We start from the raw sequence: 16578 nt of genomic DNA, 5'->3' as shown, positions 1-16578 counted from the left end.
GAAGTGCGTATCTTGAAATTTAATTTCATGCTTTGGCATTGATATAAATCTATAACTTTACAGCAAGAGAGAATGCGTAAGACTGCTCATTTCCGCTTGATTGTTTGACCTTTGTAACTGAACTTGAACTGAAAATATAAGTGAAAGACTTCACGCTGGACATGTTGCTTCACATCTCATGACACAGCAAAGTACAAGAAAAGTAAAGCAAAGCAGGTGGTTGAACATAAGAGTTAGCTTCCATTTAGTAAATGCTTCATTCAAAATGACTCTCATTACATAATTTGACCGTCCCACCAGTGTAAAATGGACTAAAGTGTGCTGCTCAAGGTCAAAGTGTTTGTAGAAAAAAGATTGTGGTTTTGTTAAAGGAATACTTCACCCAGAAATGAACATTTACTCGCCCACAGACCATACCAGATGTAAAGGAGTTTTTTTGTTTGAACATTTGGGAAATGTAGCATTACATCACTTGTTCACCTATGGATCCTCTGCAGTGAATGGGTGCCGTCAGATTGGGAGTCCAAACAACTGATAATAAAACATCAAAATAATCCACACAACTCAAGTCCATCAATTAACATTTTGTAAATTGAAAAAATTTGTTTGTAGTAAACAAATCAATTAATATGTCTTTTTTTTTTTTTAACTTCAAACCACTGCTTCCAGCTAAAATATGAGTCCTCTATCTAAAATATTACTTTCTCTACTGAAAAAGAGAAATTTGCACTGGCCAAGCACTGTATTCACATTCAAAAACAGTTCTAAACAAATATGTATTTTGATTTGAGCAGACAAAATGAGATGGACTTTTTCACCGCAGTAAATGTATTATTATGCCTTCTCAACCTGTATTTTGGCCAGAAGGAACAGTTTCAAAACGCATTAAAGATGGATTTGTTTCTTACAAACATGAAGCTTTTCACTTCAAAAGATGTTAATTGATGAAGTGGAGTTGTGTGAACTATGAGTGAGTTATTGTGATGTTTTTATCAGCTGTTTGGACTTCTGACTGGACATTGTAACACACAATTTCCCCAAAACTCTCAACATCTTGAATGTTTAAGCAATTTTTTCTGAGCTTTTCCTTTAACTGACTAATTTCTTCATTGCTCACGTTTTAGGACTTAACCTGCAACTTTGTGTGAGCAACACAGTCCATTAATCATTTTGATATCCCCACCCAAGTAGCCTTAAGTTCTTGCAGGTTTTTGCTTGTTTATTGTGACGAACTCTGTGCTTCATAATTACAGTCTAGCTTAACAATTACTGTTAGTGGAGTTTTTGTGCACAGGTAGTTATGACTCTGCAATAGTCATGCAGCATTAAAGGTCAATAGCCTTTGCTACTTGGTCTGCTGTCATGGCAAATTACAGACTTTTTGTACTACACCTAATTTTTTCATTATCTACAGCAGTACTGATAACATGTACCTGACAAATACACGTGCCGTCTGTAATTACAGGCGTTCCCGGAGAGACCACACATACACAAACCAATTTGATTCTACACTAGGTCTTGTTTGTCAGTTAAACAGAGCTGGTGAACATACAAACCTTTGAACAGCTTAGATTAGCGTGCATATACATTTTATTGAATGTAATTTATTTCTATTTTTTGGCAAAATGGATACATTTATAATACTCCCGATTTAATTAATTTGCAATGACATGAAAATAGTATCATGAAATTAGACTCTGAATTGATGTAAAATAAATTTCTCTAATGTGTCTTTGAGGACGGTCTCCTCATGTGATTGCACAGACGAGTGAAATTCAACTACTGTTTTCCTCCAGCCCCCCTTTTCAAGGCCCTTATCAGCGGTCAACCTCACCGGCCCCCTTGCCGGAAACAAGTCTTATCTGTTTCAGAAGTGCTGACATTTAACTCTTGCCTCATTGGTTAGTGAGAGTAGGTTCTTATACCCAATTGGTTGATCTGTTAGGTTTTCTATAATATAATGTGATTTGACGAAACTAAAATGCAGCTTCTGTTTTTTAAGTGTATGCCGTGTCAGAAAGGTTACAGTAGTTTATGTTTATGCCGTACAAGGTCAGCGAGTCAGACCAGATAGGCGGGCCACCTGACACAGTGTTTAGGATGACACAGGTAAAGAAATTATTTCTAAGGAAGGAAAGACCAGAGCTAAACAGTGATGAAAAGACTCCGTCCTAGGGCAGAACCAGAAGCCACTGGCAGCTGCACTGAAGAGGACAACAGTGAACAAGATGAGTCCTCATCCCTTAGGGCATCGTGGTCCTGGGTGAGTGAGAAATGTGAATGAGACCGTTCATTGGTGTCTAGTTGTAGAGTTAAGAGTCCAGTTTAGCATTAGTTAAGTGATATTATCTTTAGCAATTAACTCCATAAATCCCCACACACTGAGTCTTTACTTGCACAATCTTGCATTGATTAAATCTAATAACATGACAATGTGTTAGGACATGTAAATGCCTTAAAATGTGGTGTTTTTCTTTTTCAGGTAAAGCTGATAAATGATTTATGAAAAACAGACCAGCACACACACACAGATATATATATATATATATATATTAATCTAATTTTGCTGAGATTTCTGTTTACATTGTGAATTTAAAACCGGAGAAGAAAATAATTTCAAATCTTGCAAACACATTTAGAGTGGAGATTTAATTTCCAGCTGATTAATATTAGTCTAAGATTTATGTTTGTTTTTGGCATTACGCTGATTGCCATTGGCTGAAGATTGCATACCAGTGTATTTTACAAACGAAGATGTTAGAATAGTTACAGTTTAGCCAATAAAATGATTGAATGAATTGCTTGTGTTGCATTCTTCAAAAACTTATGGGCTCACATTGGAAGCTTATGTTTAAATAAATAAATAACATTTTTCAGAAAGAGGCTATAAAAAGAGATTGGTGTTACATAATGATCTTTTAATAGTTATTTGAAGTATCCAGTTCAGAGGCTTGTTTTGTAGCAAATCAAAATTGTAATTCACACAAGTTCTGCACTTAACTTCTCACAGTAAGCTGAGCTTTGGCTGACCGTGGATGTCATGTTTGTTGTTCTGTTCAGGCTGTTTTCTGAGAATCAAATATTTAGATATGCCGAGATCGCTGATAGGAGTATCACAGCTATGACCCATGCTCACAGTGTCCTCTATAAATTGCGCTACAAATAGTTTATGTGAGACTGAGGTCAATTGTTCTGTTTTGCAGAATCACATTTTCATAATAATACTGTAGTTTATTGTGCAATCACTTTGCAACAAGTGTTCAGTCCTCATTATATACTACTGTTCCGAATTATAAGATAAAAAAAGACATTAACACCCCTGTTCTAAATAAAGTTTTCAAATATATTAAAATAGAAAACGGTTGTTTTTAAATTGTAATTTGACAATAGTTTTACTGTAGTTTTGATCAAATAATGTTCTCATTATCATTCTTCTTTCAAAAACCTAAAAATTGCTGGTGACCCCAACTGTTTGAACAAAAGTTTTTTCATCAGTGTAAATTAAATATATCTAGTTCAATTTCTTTTTTTACCTCATATGACCAATTTTACACAAAATGTACTGTTGTGAATATAAAGAATACTCTGCTGCCATTTTTTTTTACAGTAATGTGCTGCATGTTGTATATTATACTTCAAATGCACTTCCTGTTGGGCCAAGTGTTATTTATTGTTATGCTGTGCTCAGCTTTTTTGCATATCTCTTTTCTTTGTCTCTTTAAAAGCAAAAAGCATGTGTGAATAGTTCAGAGAAAATGGTTCATGTAAATAGTGACTCTTGTGCTGGGAGAAAAAGTAGGTTAGCAATGGGTGCAAAGTCTTACTAGACCTTTTTGGCTGCCCCTATGGTTCGAGAGAATGCTCTGCTTTAGCTATTTGCCTTTCCCCCAGGCATTGTATACCCGCTGTGACAGTATTTATTCTTGTGGTTTCCTTGATCTGATATTTAAAAATAACTTGCCTAGTTTCACATTGTTAGACCTCATAAAGACTAAAATGAGCCATGTTGTTAAATCAGAATTACTCATTGTCATTAGCATAATAATTAATTCCAGAAATAGTTTTTCTGTGAACTTCAAAAGTCTGCTGGGGATTAATTTAGCGTGTCGTCTCATATCCTAGGCATTAACCTTAAATTTAGACCAGATGTTTTTTTGTTTTTTGAATAATTTGCTTTCATAGATAAACATGTCAGTTTTCTTAAATTTGCAGCCGCTTGTGCAACCATATCCTGATGTGGTCTTTTATATTTGCTAAACTTGCCAAACTTGCTAAAAAAAAAGGTACTAGAAGAATGCCAGCAATTCCACAGAAATATGCATTGATCTTCACGTTCAAAGTATATCATGAAACATAAATACATTTTTATTTTATTTCTTTTGTTCATCTTGTGTCCTTGTTTGAGATTAATTTGCTCTCTTTGCTCACCTATTGGACAGTAATGTTGGAGCACATTCAGACCACCACTTGTGAAATATCATTAAGCCGTCTGGTGATAACGGTTTTTAAAAGGCAGGCAGCCAAAGAAAACTTTTAATTTCACTTTTCATTTCATTTCAGAGGATTTCACTTTTACTGAGTTAAGGGGAGATTCCACATTTGCCATGTGCAGATGCAGTGGGGAAAGATAAAAGAAAAGAGTAGTTCTTTTTTGCTGTGTGATGTCTTAAGGTTAAGTCTGTTTTGCTTTCTGTTCCTCTTTTTAGGCGGACACCATGAATTACGTGGGGCAGTTGGCCGGTCAGGTGCTGGTGACCATGAAGGAGCTGTATAAGGGCATCAACCAGGCCACGCTTTCAGGCTGCATCGATGTAGTGGTGGTCCGGCAGAAGGATGGCACCTACCAGTGCTCCCCTTTCCATGTGCGCTTCGGAAAACTGGGTGTGCTGCGCTCTAAAGAGAAAGTGGTGAGTGTTGAAGTGCAAATAAGATTTTCAATCAAAACATGAAGATAAATTGTGAGCGTTATCAACAAGTCTGAGCCATATAGATTTTTCTCAAGCAACTGAGTTTCTGAAAACTTTCTAAAACACAAAATAAAGAAAAATCCACAGAAAGGTCACTTTCAATATAATTGATCTGAGCTTTGGACAATATTTGCTTTTCTGCTTTTCAGTCTGGAGCCTATGGCAGCATTAATCTTGCACCATATTGACTGGATGAAAAAGCTAACACAAGTACGATCAAAGAAGCTTAGCTTGAATCCACAAAATGTGCCTTCAAATATGCCTTCATCTGTGCATGTCTGCGGTGGTTCATTTGAAAACACTCAACAATGCGAATGCAAGCCTGTGCCTTTGGAGCAGCTCTATAAACGTTTCTATGCTGGCATGTTCGTGACAGAAGATTCCAGCAGAGGGTACTGCATGTAAACAGACTTAGAGCATTGACAGAATAGGCTAAATAAATGCTCGAATGGAAAAACAGGAAAATCATTATTTACCTATTACCATGTGAGTGCGAAAGTGGTATGTTCAATTCTTCTCATTTAAACAGTGAAATGTTGTATTTGTTGAGGAATTGGTCTGTAGATTTTTTTCTTTTGAAACTCTGTGATAGTCTAAGTGTTTATCTCCAGCAGTAAATAACAAGATTATAGGCCATAAATAACATCTGAAAGCATTCCGCTCGTGTTGAAGCCTTTTGGATGTTTTCAATCATCTATAGTACACAGACAGAATGTGTTAGAGTGTTTAGCATAAAACATTTACCAGTGTGCATGAGAAACAGCAGTGGATGGGGGATGGAGCAGTTCTCACTATCTACAGGATGTGTGAAGAGGTTTAGAAAGAAGTGGTCGCTATGGCAACAGGTTTCTCTGACTAAAAAGAGATAGGAAATGGAGGCAGAGGAGTGAGAGTTTTGTCAAGGTTGCCGCTGCGATTGGGAGATGGCAGTAGATTCGCTTCAGCAACCTTTGAAAAGTGTTTCAAGCTTAGTGTAGCCATCTTTAATCCCAGTGTTTCACGTGAGTTTCTGTCAGAGAGTGTGGTGTAACGCGTTCGCCCACAGTGCAGATTAGAGACAGCTGACCTCGCTTTCTTACCACAATTATGAAATAGATCTGGATTGTTAAAGCAAGCAAATTAGATTGCTGATAAAAAAAAACAGTCATTAAGAGTCCGAACAACATCCATCCCTCTCTTCTAGCTATGCTGTGCAATCAAATCCAGATCTTTTTGTCCACGAACATGCATGCAAGTGAGCTCTTAGTTCGAGATTTACTCCGGGTCATGATTTATACCGACATTAAAATTCTGTCCCGTTACTCTGTACACACAAATAAATCCCCAGCAACCCTGAAACTGAGGCTCAGAGGCCCCTGGATAGACAAAATGAGTTGGTAAAAGAGCACTCCAAAGAAAGCGTTGTAAGAAAACAAAAAAAACACAGAACACTGGGAAATAAATCTGTATTTCCGTGGAGGTCTAACTGAAGGGTAATGTTTCTGTGGATGTCATCTGAGACTCAGACAGCTCAGTATCAGACTGCTGCTGTGCCGGGTCGTGGTATCAGGTGTGTGATGTGATCTTCTTTGCAGCTCAGCTGGCTTCAGTGCTTTCAGAGCAGCACAAATTTGCTAATTATGTTTTGGTAGCTAGATCCCCCTCAACAGGTATTGTGTCTCCTGTGAACAAATGATTAAAGCTGCACTGGTGGACAGGAGAGTAAACCTGCTGTTTGTCTCAATTTGGATGTGCAGGGTGAAAAGTCATGAGTTCAGAAGGGAATCGCAGGGTAAATGTCAACAGATATTGGCTTTTTAAGGTCATCTAACACGTATACCGAACATAGATGTTTTTAATAAAATAAAAAGGGACATTGCAAAGGTCAGACATTTGATTTAAAATTGTGGTGTTGGATAATTATGAAAGCATAGATCACACGATAAGTTATGGTGTGTAACTTTATTGAAAGTTTGAAGCTACATCTGTTGATGGCTTCTAAATTAAGGTTGTGTTTTACATGAATCCTCTGCAACTCCTTCAGATTGACATCGAGATCAATGGGGAGCCTGTGGATCTCCATATGAAACTGGGAGATAATGGAGAAGCGTTCTTTGTGCAGGAAACTGAGGAGCAGAATGTAAGTGTCCTCAGGTTCACAGGTATTGTCACTCACGTGACTGACAGCATCAAAAGTCTTAATATTCCATTATGAAAATGGCATTTTGTTTGAAAAACGTTAGCATTGCAAAATATTTCTTTTTTGTAGGAGGTTATACCAGCTCACCTGGCTACCTCCCCCATCCCCACTGAGAGTCACCTATTTTGGATCGGAGGTGATCACAGGTCAAGTCAGAACCTGGATGATGATCCACTGGACCCCGAGGACCCTCCTGATCCCCCTGTAGCCAGCACTGGGGCAGCCAAGAAGAAGAAGAAACGGAGAAAGAAGCATAAAGGTGACCCACGTCGAGAGGAGCTGACCCCTCCTGCCGTCATGAGCTCGACCCCTTCAACAGAGGATATATTTGAGATGGACCTGAGTTCTGATGAGGACCCTGCTTCCAGCACCAGGTACCAAGTGATGCATGCACATCACATATACTTTTATCTGATGGAGAGGACATTTGATTTAAAGGAAAATCTGTCTTTCAGAACATCTTTAATTAGTACAGTTAGAGAAGTTGAACCCAAGTTACCAACAGTTCGTCATTCTTTGGACCGCTACCCTTATTCTGACGGAGATTGGTCTCCAACAGATAGGTTTGTATATGCTTATTATCTCTCTCATATGCACTTTAAGATATGTTTTTGATCCTTATCATATTGGACTACTTCCAAAAACATGTTTTATGAATTGAAGACTCTCAGTTCATTTTCACATTCAGTTTTGTCTCAGTTGATGAGTTGCTGTTTGTTTGTTTGTTTGTTGTGTTTTGAGCAGTCATGCCATGTCAGAGGCCTTTTCTCCCAAGAGTGACTCTGAACTGGTCGTTCGGCCTTCAGAGAGCCTGCTCAAAATGGAGTCACACATGCAGTGGACATGGGGAGAGTTTCCAGAATCTACTAGGGTAAATTACAATGTATTTCATTCACATTAAGGAAATCCTGAATGATCATCCTTCATGATAACATCATCTGTTCATTTAGCAGAAACTTTTGTTGCAGGTGACTTAAAAATGAGATCATGAAGAGGCAATAAACACAAGAAATGCTAGTAATACAAAGTTTCAGAAATAGTTTGAAAGACTTTCATCATATTCATAATGTTTGTTTAATAAATGAACATATTGTACCATGTTTAAATCCATTGTGCAGTTTTCTTCAAAATCAGCACAGAAAATCTTTTTAAAACCTGTAGAGTCTGCCTGGGCCTAGTAATAAGTGAATATAGAATCCCAAAAATACTTCCTGTTTTATGCTATGACTGAGTTAACAGGTCTGATTAAATTTCAGCTCATCGCCACTCATTAAAAATGTAATTCCCAGGTTTCAAAGAAGGAAAAGGTGGAGCTGCCGAAGACCGTAACCATAACGCCTTCAGAGAACACTCACTTTAGAGTCATCCTGAGCTCAGAGGCCATGCAGACCGATGAAAGAGAACCAGCCTCAGGGACTCCTGGCTGTACCATAGTCAAGCCTGAACCCCGCACCCCTGTGACCCCCAAAACCCCCACTGAATCTGAGTTGGAGACAGTGCCTAGTGGAGTGTTGACCTCCACTCCTTCAGACAGCCTTCCTGCTGCTCCAGCTGCTGCCTCTGCTGCTCATACGAGTGGGGACTTAGGAGATGTTAGCCCCAAGACTGACTCGCCATCCAAAAAGAAAGGTGGGCCCGTTAAGCACCTCATTCTAGGAACTTCTGTCTGGAGTTGGTTTGATGGATTGGCTTGTCAGTGCCAGTTATCTGTATTTGATAGTGGAAGTGTGGGAGTAGATAAAGTTGAAATACAATTGTGGTTGATTCAATGTTAACAAGATTATATCAGTGTGTTCTAGAAATAAAAATCATGCACCTAAATCAATCTAATTTAGTGCTGTCGAGGTAAAGCACTTTTGTGCAGAGAGCTTGTTGTAGAACTTCAGAGCTTGCTGTTCTGGTATGATTCCTGTTTCCTGACTGTAAATTTGTTTAGGTGTCCCAAAAAGGAGTCAGCACCAGGGCCCAGAGGACATCTACCTGGATGACCTGAATGTGCTGGAGCCTGATGTTGCTGCTCGCTACTTTCCTAAGAGGTAGAAAGAGAAATGCACATCTGACCTATATTGCTGTTAAGATTAGATTAAGGCGCTTGGTAAAAAAGCAGTTTTATAACAAGTTTATCAGGTGTCAGGTGCCTTTGATGTGTTATGTGTATTTGCAGTGATTCTGACGGTGGTTCCAAGCACTGGATGGATTCTGAGATGCGCTCAGGCTCTCAGTCCCCACAGTCTGTGGGCAGTGCTGCGGCCGACAGTGGCACTGAGTGCCTGTCTGACTCTGCCAGTGATCTCCCTGACGTCACTCTGTCTCTGTGTGGAGGACTCAGTGAGAACGGAGAGATTCCCAAAGGTATTTGAGTCTTTCTGGTTTGTGCATTCCTTTACTATGGTGTGGGAATTACAGCTGTAGATGTGGAAACGAGACTGATTAATTCTGTCTGTTGTTTTATAGATTTACATTTATACATTTATAGATTCATTCTTTTATTTGAAGAGATTTATAATCGAGAATAAAGTGATTTTTAAAGTTATCTTTCTGCTTTTTTCCTAGAAAAATTTATGGAGCATATCATCACGTATCATGAATTTGCAGAAAATCCAGCTATCATAGACAATCCGAATTTAGTTGTTAAAATAGGAAACAGGTGGGTTTGAATTTAAATGAAACCAATATATTCTGAATGTAATTGTATAAAGTTGACGAAATGCTTACATTCGAAAATAAATGACTTTTTTCTGTTTAGGTATTACAATTGGACATTGGCTGCCCCTTTGATCCTAAGTTTGCAAGCATTCAGAAGAATTTACCCAAGGTATTTAGTTCTACCTAATAGGATGTTTTTACTTGCTGTTTTTAAGTCCTTTTAAAGTTTGTTTTGCAGTGCTGTGGTGTACTAGTAGGTCAAATGGCTTATGTCAGTGTTCTGTTTAGGCTACAGAGGAAGCTTGGGTGAAAGAGAGGATGCCGAAGAAATCAGGGCGCTGGTGGTTCTGGAGAAAGAGAGCAGATAGCACTATTAAACAGGTATGACCAGAGCTGTGTGAGCCTCAGATCTGTATAGCATTTACACTTATGCATTTAGCACAGACTTGAAGTGCATTTCAGGCTATAATTTATTTATTTATTTATTTTCTCCAGTATTTGTGTTTTTTTTTAACATAAAGGTCTTTTATTGAGCTGGAATACCTTTAAAGGGTTAGTTCAACCCAAAATGAAAATAAGCCTGTTTTTTACTCTCCTTCAAGCCGTCCTAGGTGTATATTTCTTTATTCTTTCAGACAAATCCAATCGGAGTTATATTAATAATTGTCCTGGCACTTCTAAGCTCTGTCATTGCAGTGGGCAGGTGTTTCTTTTCAACTGTGCAAAACACTTTAAATAAAGTGCACACATCCATAATAAAACGTGCCTCACATGGCTCTAGGGGGTGAATTAAGACCTGTAGCGAATGAATGCATTTTTGTTTGCATTGTTATTTCAAAAGTGATAAACACTTTTCTATCACCAAGTAAGGAAACTTGGCTTCTTTTGCTCCTATAAAAAATTTGTGAGACTTTTATATCTCAGAGGCACGCATGACACATGCGTCCTACATCTTCCGCCGAAAGAGCTTCCGCATACGACAGTCAGCAGAAGTGAGAGAAAAGTGTTTATTATGTTTGAAATATGGATATTTTTCTTACTAAAATCCACGGAATCGCTACAGGAGGCCTTTAGTCATGCCCCGGAGCCGTGTGAGGCACGTTTTATTATTGATACGTGCACTTTATTTAACGTGTTTAAGACTGTTAAAGAGAAACACCCACCCACTACAATAATAACGCTTTGAATAGCCAGGAAAGTTTTTAATATAACTCTGATTGGATTCGTCTGAAAGAAGAAAGTCATAAATACCTAGGCTAGGATGGCTCAAGGGTGAGTAAATCAGGCTAGTTATCATTTTTGGGTGAACTAACCCTTTAAGCGGTTATTGGTCTTTTAATCCCACTGCATTCCAGTACTTCTCTTTAGACTTCTGTGGGCAGATCTGATTACACAAGCATCAACATTCACATAATTGCCTGAACAAAAGGATGAGGCAAGTCTTTGTTTTAAAGAAGATAAAACACGCTGTCTCTGAAGTTCGTTCTTGCCTCTAGAGCTTCTGCCGTCATTCAGAAACCATACATCAGGCTCCTTCGCTGCCCTCATCTGGCATATCTGTAATTAGCACCATTCTGCGGTGTGGAATTTTACAGCCTAGAAATAGGCCAGGCAGCTCATCAGACTTTTCAGTAATAGCCTGACAGCGTGTGAGGATGATAGGATCATGTAGCCAGTCACAACAACCAAATTAAACGATGACGTAAATTTGTTTTAGCAATTTATAGATACAGTGATCTGATGTACTAATGTTCTTTTGTTTTGTTATGCAGTCAGAAAGCACTGGAAAGCTGGAGATAAAGCAGTCCCAAATGGAGGAAGGCAGCTCCTCTTTGTCAATGGAAAGTCATGCCCGCAAGTGAGTCAGAAGCCCTGACAGACGCAGCATCACTTCCTGCCTGTCACTTATAAAAGATTTGGAGATTATAATCAGGCTGGTTGTTATTCTTGAATGAAACTAATAAAATGCAACCAAATGTTATAGATAAGAGCATTAAACTAGCTACGTCAGCTGGCTTGGTTGTAAAAAATGAGTAAGAGATAAAAGTATCAGTTTTACCTTTGACCCTTCCTCTGATCACTGACTACAGTGTTTTTCCCCTGTTGATGCAGAAGAAGTTAATCAGGATGGTCCAGCCTACTTTCAGTTTTGTCTCATTCTCTGTGGTGCTGTTGTAGTCTAAATTGGGAATGTGGATGTGGTTGCAAATTTAGTTCACTGATTCCCTTTTTGCTCTGAGCGCAGAGCAGACACCAGGGACTCCTCCAGCGATGAGGAGGGGAAGGAGGTGAGCGCTGCCGCATCATCAATGGAGCGCAAGGTCCAGTCCGAGTCTCACAGCCACACATCTACTCACGCTTACCGCAAGTCCCTGCGCCTCTCCTCCGACCAGATTGTAAGTCTACGCTTTTGTCAGGAGACAGATTAATCCTGTCAAACCACACAGCGACTATTATTTACATAAGCAGCTACAACACTTGCTCTTGTGATTTTTTTGACTGCAAGATCCAGAGCTCTGTTGCCCGTAGTGCAACAGCTCTGGAAAAGTCAGTTGTTTAAAGCTATCCCTCAAGCTTCCTCCTGGAAATTATGTAAAAGCTCTGTGACTCATTCTGCAAGGGTAGTGTATTGCAGTTGATTTGCACTAGACTGCCCCCTATTGGCAACTATAGATGCAGTTGGTGCAACAGAAAATCTTCCATTAAAGAAAGCTTACGTCTTTTAATAAATTCATGAATTTATAAATGAATGAAGATGATGGTGTAGATTAACTCATTGCATTGCATTAATTAAGATTTGAATCTCATTAATCATTTAATTATCAAAGGTCAGGGTTTTTTATTTATGTTGCAGCATTCAGCAGTCAAGTGTGTAGTCAAAGGATTACAGATTAATTAGTTAATATTAGTTAACTTTACAGATATTATCCCCTTTTACACAGTAAACCTGGTGAGTTAGTGTAAAATTAGCATAATTACGTTTCTGGTAAATGCACAAATGCTGTCTTTTTAATAGTAAGATACTATTCACACATCAAAATGATGTCAATCAAGTGAAATTACCTTTAAAAGATGCACCATATTGTATTTATCCACCTTCATTCATCTGTACAATATGTTTTATTTTTATTTTTTTTACTTCTGAGTGACAGCTGTGAGGGGATGGTCACACAGAATGTTTAAAAAAAAAAAACTAATTTTCAAAAAAGAAAAATCTGATGTTTATATAATAGTCAGGTAAGATTAATGTTATTTAGTGGTCAAGCGATGCATTGATAAGATTGTATTGACTTACAGGCTAGTTTGAAACTAAAGGAAGGACCCAATGATGTAACCTTCAGCATCACAACGCAGTACCAGGGCACGTGCCGCTGTGAAGGCACCATCTACCTTTGGAACTGGGACGATAAAGTCGTCATCTCGGACATCGATGGAACTATCACCAAGTATGTATTTCTCTGACACACAGCACGTGTTTCCTTTAATGAAAGTCATGTGCTGGGTTGTTTTTGTGCAAAATCCACCTTTGTTCTTCATTTTTATAGTTTACTGGAGTCATGAAAGAGGGAGGAAAGGCTTAGGTGTGCATAAACATTTCCATTAGTTACTGCAGAAGGACTCACTCACTGCCAGGTTTTTTACTGCCAAAACAGAAAGAGGTTTATACATCAAGACAGAGTCTGCTTCATCAAAACAAGCACTCGGAGTATGTGGCAAATAATGAACCACTAATAATGATCTCGCATCACAGCCCTCTTCACTAACGCTGTCAGTGACAGACAATGCACCATTTAACGGACAATATCTCCACGAGTTTCACTGGCTGTTTGATGGAGTTCACAGCTCAGCTCAGCTAATATTAGCGCGATACTGTTTCCACCGTCTTTGGTTTTTAATTACTGCAAAGCCAGCTGCAATATCAACGCGCCTATGCAAACGAATGCTCTCCGCCTCCAGACTCGTGCCCTCAGTGGCTGGTGGGTGGCAAACATCAAATGGGCAGATTGACTGCCGCTTATTATTTCTCTGACCCGCTTGCCTGACACATCTCTCTGAGGCTGTGAAGCAGGGCGGCTGACTGTGGGGTACGCCTAGACCAAGGTTGGACTAGGAGGAGGATGTCACCATAATGAGCCAATTTAAATCTTGCTCTCTCATAATGCCACTTTGAAAGAGCCGGAGATAAAACGCTAAAGCAGGGAGAGGATCCTCATTAGTAGACGACACAGAGTTTTGCCCAAGCTGAGAAAAAAAATCTCTCCTTCACAAGTCTATTAGTTCTAAGAATAAAAAGAATGTCAGAAGCTATATTTAGGAACCCAGTTGAATGAGTCTTGGACTTCCTTCCAAGTAGAACAAATATGCACTAGAGGATTTAGCATCCTTCGTTTTTCTAGTACGTGCCATGCTCACCCGTATGTTTATGTGCTTTCAGATCAGATGTGTTCGGGCAGATTTTGCCTCAGTTTGGGAAGGACTGGACGCATCGAGGCATTGCTAAACTCTACCACTCTGTGGCTGAGTGAGTTTGCATTCTTAATCTTCAACCTCCTTGAAGACATGTTTTCTTCACTAAAAGGAAACAAGCAGCCTTTAAACAGAGTTTTGGTAAAATGGGCATTTTTTTTTTTTTCCAGAAATGGATATAATTCCTGTACTGCTCAGCAAGGGCAATTGGCATGGCAGATATGACGCGAGGATATCTGCAATGGGTAAATGACGGAGGCATTATCCTGCCCCGTGGACCACTCATGCTCTCTCCCAGTAGCCTCTTCTCTGCATTTCACAGGTATTATAAAACGTCACTGTTTTTAAGGGGTAGTTCTTCCAAATAATTATTCTGTCACCATTATTATTTATCCTTATATCATTTCATGCTGTACTTCTTTCTTCTGTATAATACAAAAGAAGATATTGAGAAGTGCGTGTGTGCGTTTTTAATTTATGAATAAATCCCATTAAAGCAGAATACATATACTTACTCATATTTTACTTACTCAAAATGTTTTCTTTGTCTGAAAGGGAGGTGATTGAAAAGAAGCCAGAAATCTTCAAAATCGAATGTCTTACTGACATCAAGAACCTTTTCCTGCCCAACAACATCCCTTTTATGCCGCATTTGGAAACCGAACAAATGTGAGTTGGAATGCAGTTAACTTCTATTAATTTCTTTTCACACACTGACCTCAGCAGCAGAGTCAAAGCTCAGCACGAAGATTCATACTTGAGGCTTAGAACTTTAAAGCGCTGTCCCCTCAGGCTACACGCAGCCTCGGACTGCAGGACCAGCTGCTACGAACCAGCCTGCTGATCATTTCCAGCTGAATAAATTATATTGTTTGGGTGGAGTAAGACACTGAATGTTTATACAGGCACAAATGCCTCCATTTCATCATCAAAACCGTTGCTAATGTCAGAAACTAAACATGGAATGATGTTTTTGTTTGTGGACTGGGTGGAAAAAACAGCAGAGGGTGTCCTAAGTTGACGCTTGAACCCTGATCTTCTTATTGTATCTTCTAGGATGCCTTTGCCTACAAGGAGGTTGGAGTGCCACTCTGCAGAATCTTTACGGTTAACCCCAAAGGAGAGCTCATACAGGAGCAAACCAAGGGCAACAAGTCCTCGTAAGTGGGCACATTGATCTGCAGCTATACATAAAAGTATCTCTAAAGTCGACTTCAGCTCTCAAAGATTATGCCGTTTCAAAGGTGGAGAGCTGATTCTTGAACTTTGTTCAAGGTGGTCTTGCGAATTGAAGGACGCCTTTTGTGTGTTTTCGATTAGCTGTCTCATGCTCTTCCTCTGTTTGTGTGTAGGTACAGTAGATTGAGTGAGCTGGTGGATCACGTCTTTCCCTTGCTGAGTAAAGAACGAGTTCAGCTTTCAGCTTCCCAGAGTTCAGTACATTTTGTTTCTGGCGTCAGCCTATCCTTGAAATCGGTGCGGAGGACCTGCTTTTATAGATCATTCCCAGAAGGGCCGTCTATTACACATTCAAGCTCATCGCTGCGATCAGAACCACTTAGCCGGGACCCTTCCACATCTCACATCTCCGCTTAAAGACAAGTAAAGTGTCCGTCCTGTCCCACCTAGGAACTATGAACCTGCACAAACCTTAGCTGAACCAGTTTGAGAGAAAACGCCAAAACACAACCCAGCGCCACATTAATGGGATGTAGGTAGAACTCCCACAAACTGAAACACCTGGTGCTGCTCTGTAACGATATTTCTAATCTGTATCATTTTGATTAGCTGCTTCAGCTCTGAAGGAATTTATTGCTATCGGGCTAATATATGTTTACAGTATTAGTTAGACGACCAATGGCCTCTTGTCAGCAGATAATGCACAGCTGTTTGTTTGGATGTGTGTAAGGTTAAAGTGGCATACAGATGTGCTCATAATCGAAGTAATTAACAAAGAAGAGATTCTTTACAACCACTCAATTTGCATTTTTAGAGCATAGATTATTTATACAGAGGCATTAGTTAGAATGAACTAATTAACTGCACTGCCTCTAAGATGTGGTGACGGCATGACAGTTTGAATATGCATTGCCAGATGGTGTGAAATGAGCTGAATCGTGTAGATTCTGGAAAGTATGCACAGAATGAGCTGTGCCCACGTGGAGGACACGGCTCATAATTTACAGTTCAGCAGATTTAACAGCACTGCCTCGTACAGTCCGACTGGTATCGTATGAAAAAGTACAACACAAGAAGTTCATAGTAATTGGGCTTTCTTGTTGTTCCACTGTTGACATTTTCAATCGTCTGTTTTGCTGC

General features: G+C 39.3%; 1 pseudogene; it reads left to right on the top strand.

Moving 5' to 3' along the window:
• Positions 1 to 1956: 1956 nt before the first annotated feature.
• LOC113045518 (phosphatidate phosphatase LPIN2-like) lies at positions 1957 to 16108 on the top strand (annotated as a pseudogene).
• The last annotated feature ends 470 nt before the right edge of the window (positions 16109 to 16578 follow it).

This window comes from Carassius auratus, chromosome 27 (genome assembly GCF_003368295.1).
Source record: "Carassius auratus strain Wakin chromosome 27, ASM336829v1, whole genome shotgun sequence".
NCBI classification, from domain to species: Eukaryota; Metazoa; Chordata; class Actinopteri; order Cypriniformes; family Cyprinidae; genus Carassius; species Carassius auratus.
This window is presented reverse-complemented; position numbering and strand designations above follow the sequence as displayed.